Below are 16,134 nucleotides of genomic sequence, written 5' to 3'. Positions count from 1 at the left end.
AATCATTCATAAAACATTTTCAAATTTTGTTATGACTAATGAGAGACAACTTCTCACCAGATGCGCTACAAGCAAACACTTTTGACACTTTTGTTCCTTTGATGCTGCTTCTTTCAATGATAATGTTTTATCAGGTAAAGCTCTAAAATACATTTCAGTGTCATAACAATTAAGCACATCAACCAAAGCAGAGTCACCAATTTCTTCAGGAATTCCCAATATGAAATTTTGTACAATATCAGCATGTTCATCTACCAGCACTTTCTCCAGAATTTCTAATTCTTTAATAGAATGGTGCTCTTTCCACTTATCTAACCAACCATTAGAAGTTTTGTTTTCAGTAATTCCAGGTTCTTGAGCAAATTGAAGTGAGTAGATGGTGGAATATTTTTAGCACGTACTTCACAGAACCATTACCACATAACATCATTAAAGCGTTCATATTATGCATCATACCCAATACACATCTTATTCTCCTTTTATGTTTCTTGTAGGTGTCTTTCTTTTTCAACGTGTCAGGCAACATATGAAGCACATGGACCCCCACCCCGTCCATCCTTGTAGCTTCTATGTTGCAATGGCACAAGTTGAAAATAGTCCCCGGACACAATTATCTGTATATCTCCAAAGGGTTTGGTCAAATCATTGATAGAACATATGCCACTTACCAAAAATTATGATATTTCATCGATTGTCAAGACGTCTGACAAAATATATATCATATTATGTACAATCTTACTTAGGCGAATTCTTTATCAACTTGCAAAGTTCTACAGAAGTGTAACGTCCGTTTTCTAATCCTACCCATCGGTGTAATGTTTCTGCTTGGACAACAATTGCGCATGTTAAAAAAAATTACCCTGAACTTTGAATTTTTCATAAAATTAATTTATTGTATAGGATTATCCTGTACCTGGTGGGACAATTAAATATAAAATTGTGGCCTGACAATGCTGTTTGAATTGCTTCTTGTTGGTTGTCCGACATTGTTGATGTTGCGCAATTTCATATGAACCCTGCGTCAGCAACTGTTAGAAAACAGTTGTTAATAAGCAGGAGGGCGGAACAGTAAGGTGTAGATTTTGTACTTTCGTTTTCGACAAAATGACCGTGATTTTGTAAGATTTTGGCTTGTCCGAGTTCAATTTTGTTTTCTTCTTTTATTTATCACAGAAAACAGAAAAGTTGTTTTGGGGGTTTCCCCCTTTTTTAAGGGGGGGGGGGGTGGGTATCGTCACCAGAGCCTGTATGTCTAACATATTTCATTTAGTCGTACATTGCCTGCATGAGCAGTGCTCTTATTAAGATTGACATCAGAAAACATTTTCCAACCACACCTTATCTCAAAATGATCGTTAGTTGTGATTAAATATCCTAGTCATCTGTGTGTCCGATTGATGGTCCCTGACCAGTGTATGTCACCCTTACAGTTACACCTAAACAAAACACCAGTATACATAAGTTGTATTGTTGAGTTATCAAGGTGTCGTCCTATAAATCAATTTGACATAGATTTGAGATATTTTTGCTTCTGGGCATGACTGGCAAACTATAACAAGCCTGTAACGTCTGATATTATATTGGACTTATCAAGGTGCTGATCAAACTACTTTAGAATTTATCAAAATTTGTTCATATACTACCTCTGTCACTGACAGACTGAATTACTTGATACAACTTATATTTTATTAAGCAGAACCAAGACGACAAGACTTTAAAAAAACATGATTTTTAGAAATTTTATCCAGTTCACATATTATTTATATAAACATACAAAAATAAAACAAGTACACCTTACTGTCATTAAACTTGTGCTTCAGAACTCTGTATCTACTGATACAATAGTTCTCTACAGTTTCTCCCATTGGCTCGGCCAGCAAAACGCAATCCTGTTCGCTGAAATTCTGTGCTCTTTGCTTTTTCGGTCCATGATTCCTTCATGATACCGGAAATTCCGAAAAGTCGTTGAACATCCGAAGTCAATAAACACGACATGTTTTTGAAGCATAAGATCCTTGAATATATGCCCCAAACCATGTCACTAGTGTTGAACCTCCATATTCCTGAAATACCGCTTTAAAATCTGTAGCAAATCCGCTGATATTCTTTTTCACCGACATTTTTATTCTCTGACTCGATTTCTAATGTCCGTGTCCGCCATTTTGGATTTTCTCTGGCAGTCGATTAACACGGAAAGACCGATGAAATTTAAACGAAATTTTTTACTTAAGGATTTTTTCCACTTAAGTGATACATAAGGGAACTTTATAAGGATGTTTATACATTAGGGAAATTATTGGACTTTTAAGGATTTTCTTCCCTTAAAACTTAAGATTCTTTATGAAAACGGCCCCTTGTAATGTTTGACAAAGTACAAATGTGTACACGACATTAATCTCAAAACTGATTCACAACTAGGAGAGTTAACAGAAAATATTCCACAATATCAACCGATATCCAGACAAAATGAAATTTTTTCACACGAAGTCACAAGTCACACACACAATATAAAATATACTTTGTCAATGACAATGGCCCATAAAAATGGATAGAAAATCAGACTTACATAAACAAAATGTAAGTAAGTTCAATCAGGTGTAATAGTTAAAATAATTTCCCTATTTATTAAATTGTTATAATTGCGATAAAATAATTTGGGCTCGTCGCGGATTTGAACGCGGGACCTCACGCACACTAAGCGAGAATCATACCCCTAGACTGAAAAATATAATTCAGCGAGTTTACGGATAAAACCCTGCTTAAGTTAACAGCAGTCGACAATACACGATGAAAAGATATAGCATTGTAAACTCTTACATTAATAGATTAAAATGAATGCCACAAAACGAGTATAAAGGTACTTTTGTGTTCATTTATCGTTTTACATAATAATTAAGTTTTTTCTCACGTTTTGATTTTCTTATTTGCGCTGAGAAAAATATGTTAATATGGGTTCAAAACTGAAAACTACTGATTCGTTAAATCTTTGATGAGTTTAAACTTACAGAACTGAACTCTTTTTAGCTCACCAGAGCCGGAGAGGGATACTCCGGCGTCCGTCGTCAACAATCATCTTCTTCTCTGAAACCGCTGGGCATATTTACATCAAATTTGGTCTGTAGCATCCTTGTGAGAGTCACACTTTTTGCTCATGTCATTTCAATTGGCCTCTTTTAGGGGTCAACAGAGCTAAAATAGAAAAACCTACTACTTCTACTAGAGAACTAATTGATGGATAATCACCAACTTTGTCTGTAGCATACTTTGGTAGTCTTTTATCAAATTTGCTCATATTAATTTGATTTGCCCCTTTTAGGGGTCTCTAGGGCTAAAAATAGAAATACCTTTAGACATCTTCTTCTACAGAACTAATGGACGGATGCTCACCAAACTTTGTCTGTAGCATTCTGTGATAGTCTTTTATCAAGTTTGCTCATAATATTTGTGTGGTCCCTTTTAGGGGCCGCTTAAGCTAAAAATAGAAATCTCTTTAAACATCTTTATCTAGAGAACTAATTGATGGATGATCACCAATCTTTGAAGCATTCTTGGGTAGTCTTTTATTAAATTTGCTCAAATTAATTTGATTGGCCCCTTTTAGGGGTCTCTAGGGCTTAAAATACAAAAACCTTTAGACATCTTCTACAGAACTAATGGATGAATGATCACCAAACTTTGTATGTACCATTCTTGGGTAGTCTTTTATCAAGTTTGCTCATATTAATTTGATTAGCCCCTTTAGGGGCCGCTAAAGCAAAAAATAGAAATACCTTTAAACATCTATTTCTAGAGAACTAATTGGTGGATGATCACCAAACTTTGTCTGTAGAATTCTTTTGTAGTCGTCTTTTATCAAATTTGCTCATATTAATTTTATTGGCCCCTTTTAGGGGTCTCTATGGCTAAAAATAGAAAAACCTTTAGACATCTTCTACAGAACTAATGAATGGATGATCACCAAACTTTGTCTGTAGCATTCTTGGGTAGTCTTTTATCAAGTTTGTTCATATTAATTTGATTGGCCCCTTTAAGGGGCATCGAAAGCTAAAAATAGAAACACATTTAAACATCTATATCTAGAGAACTAACTGATGGATGATCACCAAACTTTGTCCGTGGCATTCTTTTGTAATCTTTTAACAAACTTGCTTATATTAATTTGATTGGCCCCTTTTAGGGGTCTCTAGGGCTAAAAATAGAAAAATCTTTAGACATCTTCTTCTACAGATCTAATGAATGGATGATCACCAAACTTTGTCGGTACCATTCTTGGGTAGTCTTTTATCAAGATTGCTCATATTAATTTGATTGGCCCCTTTAAGGGGCCGAAAGCTAAAAATAGTAATAACTTTTAACATCTATATCTAGAGAACTAATTGATGGATGATCACCAAACTTTGTCTGTACCATTCTTGGGTAGTCTTTTATCAAATTTGGTCATATTAATTTCATTGGCCCCGTTTAGGGGTCTCTGGCTAAAAATAGAAAAACCTTTAAATGTCTTCTTCTACAGAACTAATTGATGGATGATCACCAAACTTTGTCTGTAGCGTTCTTGGGTAGTCTGATATCAACTTTGATCATATTAATGTGATTGGCCCCTTTTAGGGGCAGCTAAAGTTAAAAATAGAAATACATTTAAACATCTATTTCTACAGAACTAATTGATGGATGATCACCAAACTGTGTCTGTAGTCGTTTATCAAGATTGATCATATTAATTTGATTGGCCCCTTTTAGGGGTCTCTAGAGCTAAAAATAGAAAAACCTTCAAACATCGTCTGTAGAACTAATTGATGAATGATCACCAAATTTTGTCTGTAGCATTCTTGCATAGTCTTTTATCAATTTTGATCATATTAATTTGATTGGCCCCCGCTAAAGCTAAAAATAGAGATACCTTTAAACGTCTATTTCTACAGAACTAAATGATGGATGATCACCAAACTTTGTCTGTAGCTATCTGTAGTTATCAAGTTTGCTCATATTAATTTGATTGTCACTAAAACCTAATTTATAAAATCCTTTGAACATTTCCTACTGAAATAATTGATAGATGATCACCAAACTTTATAGCATTATTAGGTAGTCTTTTATCAAGTTTGCTCATATTAATTTGATTGGCGCGGCTAAAGCTTAATTCTTCAAATCAAAATTTCTTCAAATTATTGTTTAAACATATTCTATGCTTAAATTAAATATCAGAAAATATTGACAATGGATAATTTCCAACTCTGAAAAGCAGTTGTTTCTGGGGAGCTACTCAGGGCCATCATGGCCCTCTTGTTTAAGAAAGTTATCATGATGTCATAATCCAATTTAAATCGCTTAATTTATATCTAGAGTAACTAGCATTATATCAGATTGTAGAACAATTTATAGAATGAAATAACCCTTTATCGTTAAACTATAACTGGCTCGTTGGTCTAGGGGTATGATTCTCGCTTAGGGTGCGAGAGGTCCCGGGTTCAAATCCCGGACGAGCCCTACTTTTAGCAAAATCTAATGTTATTGAAAAGCTTCATAATTATACAGTGGCAGTAAAGAGATATACATAATTTAAAATTTAATAATATAAAATTATCAGCAATGATGAATCCGTATGTAACCAACGATAAAGTTTTTGTTTTTGTTCCTTTAAACGTTATGACAATGGCCATCTTTATAACATAAGTATGGCAATTGAATTTCGAATTTTTCAAATAAGTTTAGGTAGTCAAGTGTGTAAAATTAAGTAAATATCAGTAACACGTGTTTCATGAAAACAAGAAGAAATATGTACAATGGAGTATAAAAAATATATTAAGATGCAAATGTTGTTACACGTAAAACGTGTGAATATTTCAAAACCAATTTTAATGTTACCGGACACCTCCACGTTTGTAAATGTGCTTGATTCACGTACATGTTGTTGTAAAGACAGGTAATATACTAATTTCTTGTACTTTCATTGATTTGGTTTTCGTTTTCTAATGAATCTGTCAGTTGCCAAAGTCACGTGAAATTATCGCCAGCTGCATTTTCAATTGTAACAACTCGGCAATCTCCGTCAAGTTCGGAGATCGACCTCGTATGTTAGTGTATGAATACACCAAGTTGTTATACGGCCCGGCGAAGCACCGATTTTAATTATTGATGTAAACAAAGATGGCGGATTTTAATCACCGTTTGTTATGTGCGTTGAAAGAAATGAAAATAGATTTTTATCTAAAGCATGAACAAGAAGAAGCGCTAAGAAATATTTTCAAATTAGTGGACACAATCTGTATTTTACCAACGGGCTGTATGAAAAGCATTATATACCAGTTGTTGCCATGCCATGCATGATGCAGATGAAGCATGGAGTCAATGACCCTATGATAGTTTTTGTTGTAGCTCCATTGAATTATATAATGAAAGGTCCAAAGGTCACCGACCCCCTTCTCCCAAAAGTAAAAACAAGCACTCAATATCCTTCTCTTTGGAGTAGATTCTTTTCCTGGTGTTAACATTCTATTCTTGAAGTTATTCTCAACAGACTTCAAAAGACAATAAAATACATTAAATAAGAGTGAAGCATAGGGCATTTTTAACCACAATTGTGAAGGGTCCCTGGCCTGTTCAATTTGTGAAAAATATATGGTGATAATGCTAACTACCTATAATTATAGTTAAATAAAAAGAACATTTTTAAGAAATATTTGTAAACTAATAACCACATTATTAGTTTACAGAATTTGATAAGATCAACAGACACTGTCCTGCTCTTAAATAAAAAAGTGCCAGTGTACATGATTTTGGGAAATAAAATGTAAAAACAACTAGATTATCTAAGTGTCGGGTTTATCTATATGTCGGGGTTATCTTCCAACCAGTATAGTGTGTATTTTGTTATTTTAAAATTTGGACAAGTTAAATTGTCTAATTTCAAATGAACAGATTCTGACAATTTTTCTAATCATATCCCACTATGGGTCATGTTGGACAATTCTACAGTATTTGAAGTCAAAATATTGTGATTTTGTGCAAACTAATTTAAAAAGACCAGCTTTTGAAATAAATAATGTGTTAGAATTTAGGTTGTGGTTCCATGATAATCCTATGCCCGTTTTTAAAAGACTTTACAATTACCTTTCACCTATAATTTAATCAGTATAGTAATGTACAGTTGGCGAATGCAGTATGGTAGCAAAAACGCATTTTATTTATTTCCACATTATTCAGTTTTCAAGCTTTTCATTTATTTTTGTTTAAAAATAAATAAAAAGATATAATCTTGGTACGTAAATGCTGTGGTACGACATGTTTGCAAGCTCCAGAAATTATACCTAAAATTATCTAGCTTATGCCAACAGTTTCGGCAAACCAATTTAATCCTCTGCTGATAGACTGGAAACTGTTCTGTAAAAATTTCTTTAAAAACTATATGCTTTCTGCCGAGAACGTTAAATACGTCTCAGTTCGGCATCGTGCATAGTGGACACACAGATAAAACAACCATTTTGAAAATAGTCCGTCAAAATGGTGCATCCCGTATTACTTCCGAGGTGACTTCTTGAAGTCTCCCGATTCAGATTTTATACTATCAATAAGACATAAAAACAAAATAAAAAGCTTTGTTTTGTCTTACAATTTCCATTTGTTAAGCTAGGACATTTCCTTTTGTTTGAAAAATATGTCCAAGGCAACAGGAGAGTCTCGAGGATTGCTGCCTCGAATGACAATATATAAATAAGAAACTATTAACGAAAGATTTCAACTTTAGCTTATTTCAACAAAGCTCTATGACTAATAATTCGAAATCCAATCCGACCAGTGCACAAATGGATAGATTATTTGGCACAAAAACGCGCAATAAAAGTGAGGACCGAAACGTAAAAATGAAACCTAACGTGAGATTGTATCTCAAGTAAAACATTTGTGTCTTAAACACATGTCCACAACGAAGAAGCTTGAAACTCATAAGTATTATCAGTGACTTAAAACGTATCAAAAGTATTTAATTTCGTTATTTTATATCGAATATGATACTACAAGTATTCTTGATTTGCCGTTTGCCAAAATGAAGGTCACCAAAACCATTTTATAAATATTTGTTAGTCTCGTATGTATTAATTTGACGACGATGACCAAATCAATAGCTTGACGTCAGTAACACTGGATTGATATGGCTTATTATGGAATAAGACGGTCAATTTGACAAAATAACTGCATTTGATTTAATGCCAGTATTGCTACTGTTCCGCTTTTTTCAAGACAAAGACATAATACTCCATGTTTTATGGTTAGTTGAATGTAAAATTAAATAACTTTATAAATGTATGACAGAAATAATGGTATTGTGTGATTATTTGTTTTCTGCAATGATTAATTGTTAAAAATAGATATGCCAATGCAGATGTTGGGCAAGTATTTAATTTGTACAATACTTTTGTAAGACGTTCAACATTCGCGTCAAATATTTTATAACGAGATAATATCCCATAAAACCTATATTGAAATTGCTTTATTAAATGTTGATAATTATGGAATATTGTGCAACTAAATTAAAAGATGATAAACACATAGGATAGCTATGTCGTGTTATAAGTATGACTATAATGTTTGTGTACTAAGATATGTCAACCAGTATACATAAACCTCTTTCCTACTGTAAATGATATATCTATAAAGTAATTATTGATGTACTACGATCCAAACTAAATTCGAGATCAACTGACGTTATTTTTTACTTGTTTCCTCACAACGGGGGAAAAAGGCATCTAATCAGCATGTCGAGGTACATTGTAACAGAAACACTTAACGTAGTGCCAAAACAATAGGTAACTATATTATTGAAGACATTAATGATTTTTACTTCTTTCTCCCTATGGGAGGTTCATACGGTCAAATTTGTAACAGTATTCTATTCATTGATAACATTATAATGGTCCACATGATTCATATGTACATTGTTTAAAAATAAACGAAGATTACTGTCTTGCAACAATGATCTTTTAATTATCTGGTCTTTTAATTATCTGGAAACTTTGGAAATGTCAACGAAAACACATTCTGAAAATTTAGCTTTATATGTGCTTGTCCTATCAACATATTAGCCAATATGATAAAAATTGGGGATCGGTCTACAGTGGACACATTTTCCATAGGTATTTTAAATATTAGTAAAAACAACAGAAATACATCCTTTGGATATTTTAACAAAATATTCCTAGACAGAAAAATGTTAAAGTGTAGTTCAGAGATATTATGTATGAACATTTGTATGATGAAGAATACTATTTTGAACTAGAAAAAAATTAATTTCTGCTATATAAATATATGTTATATCGGGGCAAGTTTCAAACACTTGCCAACAACTTCTATATATAATTCTTTCATGGTTTGTTGGTAAGTCTGATACTAGATACTAAATCAAAATTATTTACAACTTTTTTACTGAACTTCCAATATAGAACAGTTCACTTTTGTTCGTTCTATTTCATAAGGTAACAAAAATGTTATTTAAAAACAAAACAAAAAGACATTTGAGGTATTTCCTTGATACATTGTTGAATTGCGTTATAAATATATACTGTTGTGGACGCATATCTTCATCTTCACAATATCACGATATATGCAAATCTGTCGTATGAAATAATTGGGCAACGAATTTGTCATTTCTTTAAAGGCTTCAACCTTTTAAGAATTATCAATATTTGTTTTGATACGGCGATATGTCTGTAAAAGGAATGTACTCTTAAGAAAAAAAGAAGAAAAGACATTGAAGTTAAAATCAATTGATAATTAACATGTACCAAAATGTTTTTGTATTATTCCAACCAAGTACTTCTAGATATTATTTCACGACATGATATCTTATTGATATTTTAAATAACTTTCAAACAACTGACAATCATTTGTCTAAGGAAAGTAAAATAATTATGAAAAATGATACTGAAAGGTTTCATTTAAAATAATCAATTTACGTTCGAATATGGAGACAGACTCCAGTTTTTCTATTCTCTTTCAAGTTGGCTTCAAGGAACTTCCTTATATTGGTATGATATGATAAAACATTTTCATTTTCCTACAACGGCTAAAAATTGCGATTCCTGGGTTAGGATGCAGAAACCTGAACCACTTGACAATCGCTACCCTGAAGTCTTAATGCAGTATCACGTTATGATAAAATTATTTTATTTTGTGAATGCATGTTACAATATCATCATTTTGAAACATCAAATTTGGTTTTCATTGAAATTGACTGTGCGTACAACATGATAGTCACAAACAATGATTGAAAAAAAATTAACTGTAACTATTTTACAGACATTTTACGTTTGATTAAGATACTTTATCTCGATCAAAATGTAAACATATATCGCACCAATAACAGTTTGGCAAGGGCAGCTTTATAACCTTTAAGGCCGTGAAATTCATTATTGAATAAAATTAAAAGATTAAAAGGACGTGTTTCAACTGATTTGGCTAAAAACTTGGTGAAAATATGTGGCATTTTGGGAAATTAGAAAATCTAGACACTTCCTCATATATGACCTTTACATCTTTTAGAGCATCATGCCTCCAGATTCATGCTTTTTTTGTGAAAAATTTAAAAAAATGTATTGATAAGTAAAGTATTGAGAAGTGAACAAGGAACAAAATTTACACATTGCAACCATCACTTGCATTGCACGTAAATTACCAAAAAGAGGTCAAAATAAGCAAAAATAACACTTACTGCGTTAGTAACGCAGAATATATATAATTGTTAATACTTCAAAATCAGTCATTAATCGCACATAACATGTAAATTATTTCTTGAATCTTTGTACTTTTCTTAAATTTTAATACATTTTTCTCACGTTTAACTTTCTTGAAATATTCTAGCTAATCTGGAGGCATGCAGCTTTAAGAAATTAGTCAATATATTATATTGTTTCTATGAAAATCAAACCATTTGATCTTTCGGCAGTTGTGAGGAAAATAAATATTATTATTATTTTTATTTATTTCTTTTTTGGGGGTGGGAGTGGAGGTGAAATCTGGAGAGAGGCGGTTAATTTTATTCGTAACTTAGACAACCTTTAATCTTGCATTTGAGAAAATACCAGGTAGTGTTGCTTTTTGTTATACGCCTGAATTGACTCATGTACAGAAAATACATCTTATCTTTTGTAGAGAATTTTTATACCAAGTGCTTATATTGTTGGCATGAAGCATTGCCTTATAGACTCCTACAAAAGTTACAAAAATTAAGAGTCATGCATATATAGTCAAAATGCTTCTCCCCTTGGGTCATTTAAATGTATAAGAATAACAGTGATTAAAGATTTTTCGTTCAGGAATCAAAGCGTTATTCCTCATTACTCAAACAAACTTTCATTTGGACGTATATTGCCCAGTCTAGGCAGTGCTCTTTTTAAAATTGAAACATCTGAAAACATCTTCCAAACACATCCCTTCTCAAAATGATCCATACTTGTGAATTAATAACCTAATCATCTGGTAATGTTTGACAAAATACAAATGTAACTAAGTGATCCCTTGGAATAACAAATAAGACCTTATTCTCAAAATTAATTGAATGTTGGTTTATCAATACAACTGGGAAAATCACCATAAGAAATAACAATGTCAGTGCGACATATCAACCGATATCCAAACAAAATGAAATTATCTCACACGAAGTCACATGTGTCACACGCAATATAAAAAATAGTTTGTCAATTATAAACGACCTATAAATAATGTATATAAAATCAGATTATTTTCTCGTTTGCCTGTTAGTTTGCAAACGTAAATGGAAAAAAGGTAGTCATATTTGTTTCCGATGAAAGTGGTCTTAACAGAGCACAAGAGCTGGGAATTTTAAAACTAATTGAAAACAAACGGCTTTCATATTTTGATGCAAAATTGAAATCACACACCTTCAAGTTTAGATGAAAGACCGATGATATAAACAAAGTTGACTTTGTGATAACCGCCGTATAAATACATCTGTGGTTGTGTTTCTTAATTCAAAATATTTAAAAAATAAATTCTACTTTAGCCGGTGCTGGGGGGGGGGTGTTGACGGTAATTTGCATTTGACAGTACCGTCCATGAACAGGCTCAATGAAGCCGAGCCTGCGACATTTACAATTTTGCGGTTTTGGACTAACTTTAGGGCTTTTTATTTTCTCAATTTTATTTTCATCACTTAAGTGTTTATCATTGGCTCGTTAGTCTAGAGCTATGATTCTCACTTAGGGTGCAAGAGGTACCGGGTTCAAATCCCGAACGAGCCCAACTTTTATCAAATGTTTTAGAAGCTTCAAAAATATTGCAAAAAAACGAATAAATATTTTATAGAAAAATATTTGCGGCGATGACTCTACGTTACCAGTAAAGAATAATTACACGGATTTTTTTCTGATAACTGTCACGAACTTCCTGGAAAACGTTACATATGTCATCGAAAATTTTTTTGTATATACCGTAGAACCACTCCTGAAAAATAGCAATTTTCCTGTCTTAAGGAGTTTGGGGTGCTAAATTAAACTTTGATGAGTAAGGTTACCTTACACATTGTATTATGTGTAGCACATTTGTCATCGTCTTTTGTTTAAAATCTGGTAGTTTTGAGTGAAATTTCCAAATAATTATTATTAGCATTAACTAGTGGGACCTCTACAAATGTTACACAAATCATAACCATTGGGGTAGAAATTGGACGCACTCCTTGCGTCATTGTTAATGTTGATTCTATACTTCTACGGTATAAAATTGTCCTGCTCTCGAAGTCATTTATAAGAAAATAATAATTTATAATCTTTTGTAGAGAACTAAAATGTCAAGAGCTTATATATTTGGCATGAAGCATTTCCTAGTAGGTCATTACAAAAAATTTAAGAACAATGTACATATAATAAAAAATCATTTAGATTTATAAGATTAAACAACTTTCGGTCAAGTTTTATAAATGAGTCTCTTTCCTAATCAAAGGATTATGAATTTTGTTTGTTTGTTTCATTTGAACATATATAACCCGCTCTAGCTGGAATTTTTTTTTTTGATTAAAGACATCTGAAAACATTTACCAAGCACATCCTGTCTCAAAACGATCGTTACTTGTGAATTTTTCTGGTCCTTCGGGATCATTGAGTGTTGAGAAATGCGTACCGCTCAAGACCGCCTCTGTGGTCGAGGGGTTAAAGTCGATGACTTCTGATCCAGTTACTTCTCTGGCGTGGGTTACCGAGCCTGCAACATTTTCAATTTTGCCGTGTTGGGCTTTCTTTAGGTATTCTGTTTTTCTCTATTTGATCCCCGGGAGATGCTTTGGTAGTTTAGCGCGGGGGAAGGTAGTCTAGTACAAGTGTAACTCTCCAGGAACTATGGTTAGGAAACTACCCGCCTATAGGACTGAAATACTGTTGGGGCAAGGCGTAAAATGAAACAAACAAACGTACCGCTCAAGCCGGTGCGAGGGGGCGTGAGGGATGTTGCACTTATATAATAACCCTCATGAGCAGACTCAATCAAACCGAATCTGCAATTTAAGTAATTTTGTTGTGATTAATGCTTCCGAGGGATCACTTTATTCCAGATTTTGATATCCTAACAATCTGGGAATCCAATGCGCTTTTTTGTGTAGCTTGTAATAACAATTTTACTGTCAATCATTTTCTTCTTGAATGCCATGATTTTTCACAGGCCCGTAATAGATTGTATTGTGTAAATTCACTCAAAGAACTCTTTAATACAATTCCATCAAAAAACATCATTGATTATTTGAAAGAGATAAACTTGTATTCTAGGATCTAATTGGCTCATTTTCATTGTCATTAACAAAGTTTTACATAATATCTTAAGCCTATTATAGCATTTGGCACGATATGGCCAGTTATGTGTTGACGTGCCGTAAAAGTCCAAACAAACAAACAAAATCTGGTATACAAGACCTTGATATCAAAACTATTTTTACGGTTTCGATCAACCAACACAACTGCGAACAATCACCGTAAGAAAGCAATAATGTCAGTGCGACATGAATCAAAATAAAAGTAAGTAACACGAAGTCAGCGGTTGTCGCAAGTAATTTAAAATATACTTCGTCAATTACAAACGGCATATAAATAATGTATAGAAAATCAGATTATCTTCTTGTTTGCCGGAGGGTTTATCTTATTATCTTGTAAACTTAAATGGAAACAGGGAAGATATATTTATATGTTTTCACGCGTCTTATTAGATGAAAATGGTCCTTAAAGAGCACTGAGGTTTTTATGTTGGAATTAAGAGTATATTTTTTATGGAAAAATGAAAGCACACGTTTTCAAATTTTGTTGTCGTTTTTCACTTGCGTGCGTGACTTTACGGGAATGAGTTAGGAAGAAAGGCCAGTAATATCAACAAAGTTAACTTTGTGTTAATCAGTTAATTAACTGGTGACAATAAAATAATATAATTTTGGGCTTATTTCTTTTTAGTATATATATTTAACAAACGTGTGCTAAACACAAAATAGAAAATATAAATTGTCAGGCTTACAAAAACAAATTATAAGTAATTTCAATCGATTGTAAAATTTAAGATACTTTTCTATATATTAACAACTGCGATAGAATAAATGCTCGTCCGCGATTTAAACCCGGAACCTCTCGCACCCAAAGCGAGAATCATACCCCAAGACCAACAACCTACATTGAAAAATAATCTAATGAGTATACGGACAATATACTAAATTAACAGCTGTCGGTAATACACACAAATGCCAAAAACCGCAATTTCAATTTTCTTCCTCAAATTTAGACTTTATTGTAACTTATAAGAAGGATAAATATTTAGATATTATATTAGATAACTAAAGGGGTTTTGCTTTTTTTAATATAGTGTAATAATTGCGAGTTTCGCTTGAAAATATCGCCAGCTATATTTCAAGGTTTGTATTTGTCGAAGTTTTACGAATGTTACAATTATTCACGTAAGAACATTTTCTTTATCAGCAAATAATGTGTTCAGAAAATGTGTCCAAGGCAATAAGAAAGTCTTAAGGAAGATTGCCTATAATGACAATACATAAATGAGTAAGTATCAACGAAAGATTTCAATTTTTTATCAATTGAGGTCGATAATTAGCAAAAATAATTCGAAATCCGATTCGTCTTTAAATACGGACAATTACTGATATTTATAAATCTTGTGGCCCAAAAAGCGCAATGAAAAGGAGGACCGAAACATAGAAAACCTTACGTGAGATCGTTGTTTCTCAAGTAAAAAACATATTTGTGTCTTATTGCAGGAAATGGCACCTAAGATATGAGTCCTCAACGAAAAAGCCTGACAGTCATATAAAATATTAACAGTGTCGATGTGACTTATAACGTAACAAAATAAAATATTTAATTTAATTATTTGATATCAGATAAGTCAAAGGACATATGAAACTACAAATGTATTATTGATTTGACGTTTTCCAAAATGAAGGTCACCGAAAGTCAACCGAACCATTTATATTTTTGTGTCGCCTTGAAAAGGCGGCATATAGGGGTTACTTTTGTCGGCGGTGTCGTCGGTGTCGGCGTCCCCTAAAGCTTGTCCGGAGCATAACTCAGTCACTATAAGTCTGATTGACTTCAAACTTGGTATGCATGCTTCTTTCAATAACCCGAAGTGCATTGCACAAGAACCGGTACTCTGCACTTCTTAATTTTAGAGTTATTGCCCTTTGTTAATTTTCATACTTTAATTTTGTCCGGGCCATTTCTCTTCAACTATAAAAGCTATGGACTTGAAACTTCATAAGATGATAGATCTAATTGATAAGAAGTGCAGTGCACAAGAACCGGTACTCTGTACTTCCTAATTTTTGAGTTATTGCCCTTTGTTAATTTTCATACTTTATTTTTGTCCGGCCATTTCTCCTAATGTATAAAAGCCATGGACTTGAAACTTCATAGGATGATAGATCTCATTAAGAAAAAGTGCAGTGCACAAGAACCGGTACTCTGCATTTCTTTATTTTTTAAGTAATTGCCCTTTGTTAATTTTCATAGTTTATTTTTGTCCCGGTCATTTCTCCGAAAGTATAAAAGCTATGGACTTGAAACTTCAAAGTATGATAGATCTCATTAAGAAAAAGTGCACTGCACAAGAATCGGTACTCTGCATTTCTTATTTTTTGAGTTA

At 32.8% G+C, this 16,134-nt stretch overlaps 1 non-coding gene across 1 annotated transcript; it reads left to right on the top strand.

Annotated features, from left to right (window-relative positions):
• Positions 1 to 5,415: 5,415 nt before the first annotated feature.
• On the top strand, positions 5,416 to 5,487 carry Trnap-agg (transfer RNA proline (anticodon AGG)). Its single transcript has one exon. It is a non-coding gene; the product is annotated as a tRNA-Pro (tRNA).
• Positions 5,488 to 16,134: the final 10,647 nt, after the last annotated feature.

The sequence above is a fragment of the Ruditapes philippinarum genome, unplaced genomic scaffold, assembly GCF_026571515.1.
Source record: "Ruditapes philippinarum isolate M1 unplaced genomic scaffold, ASM2657151v2 ctg5841_1_1_1_1, whole genome shotgun sequence".
In the NCBI taxonomy this organism is placed as follows: domain Eukaryota; kingdom Metazoa; phylum Mollusca; class Bivalvia; order Venerida; family Veneridae; genus Ruditapes; species Ruditapes philippinarum.
This window is presented reverse-complemented; position numbering and strand designations above follow the sequence as displayed.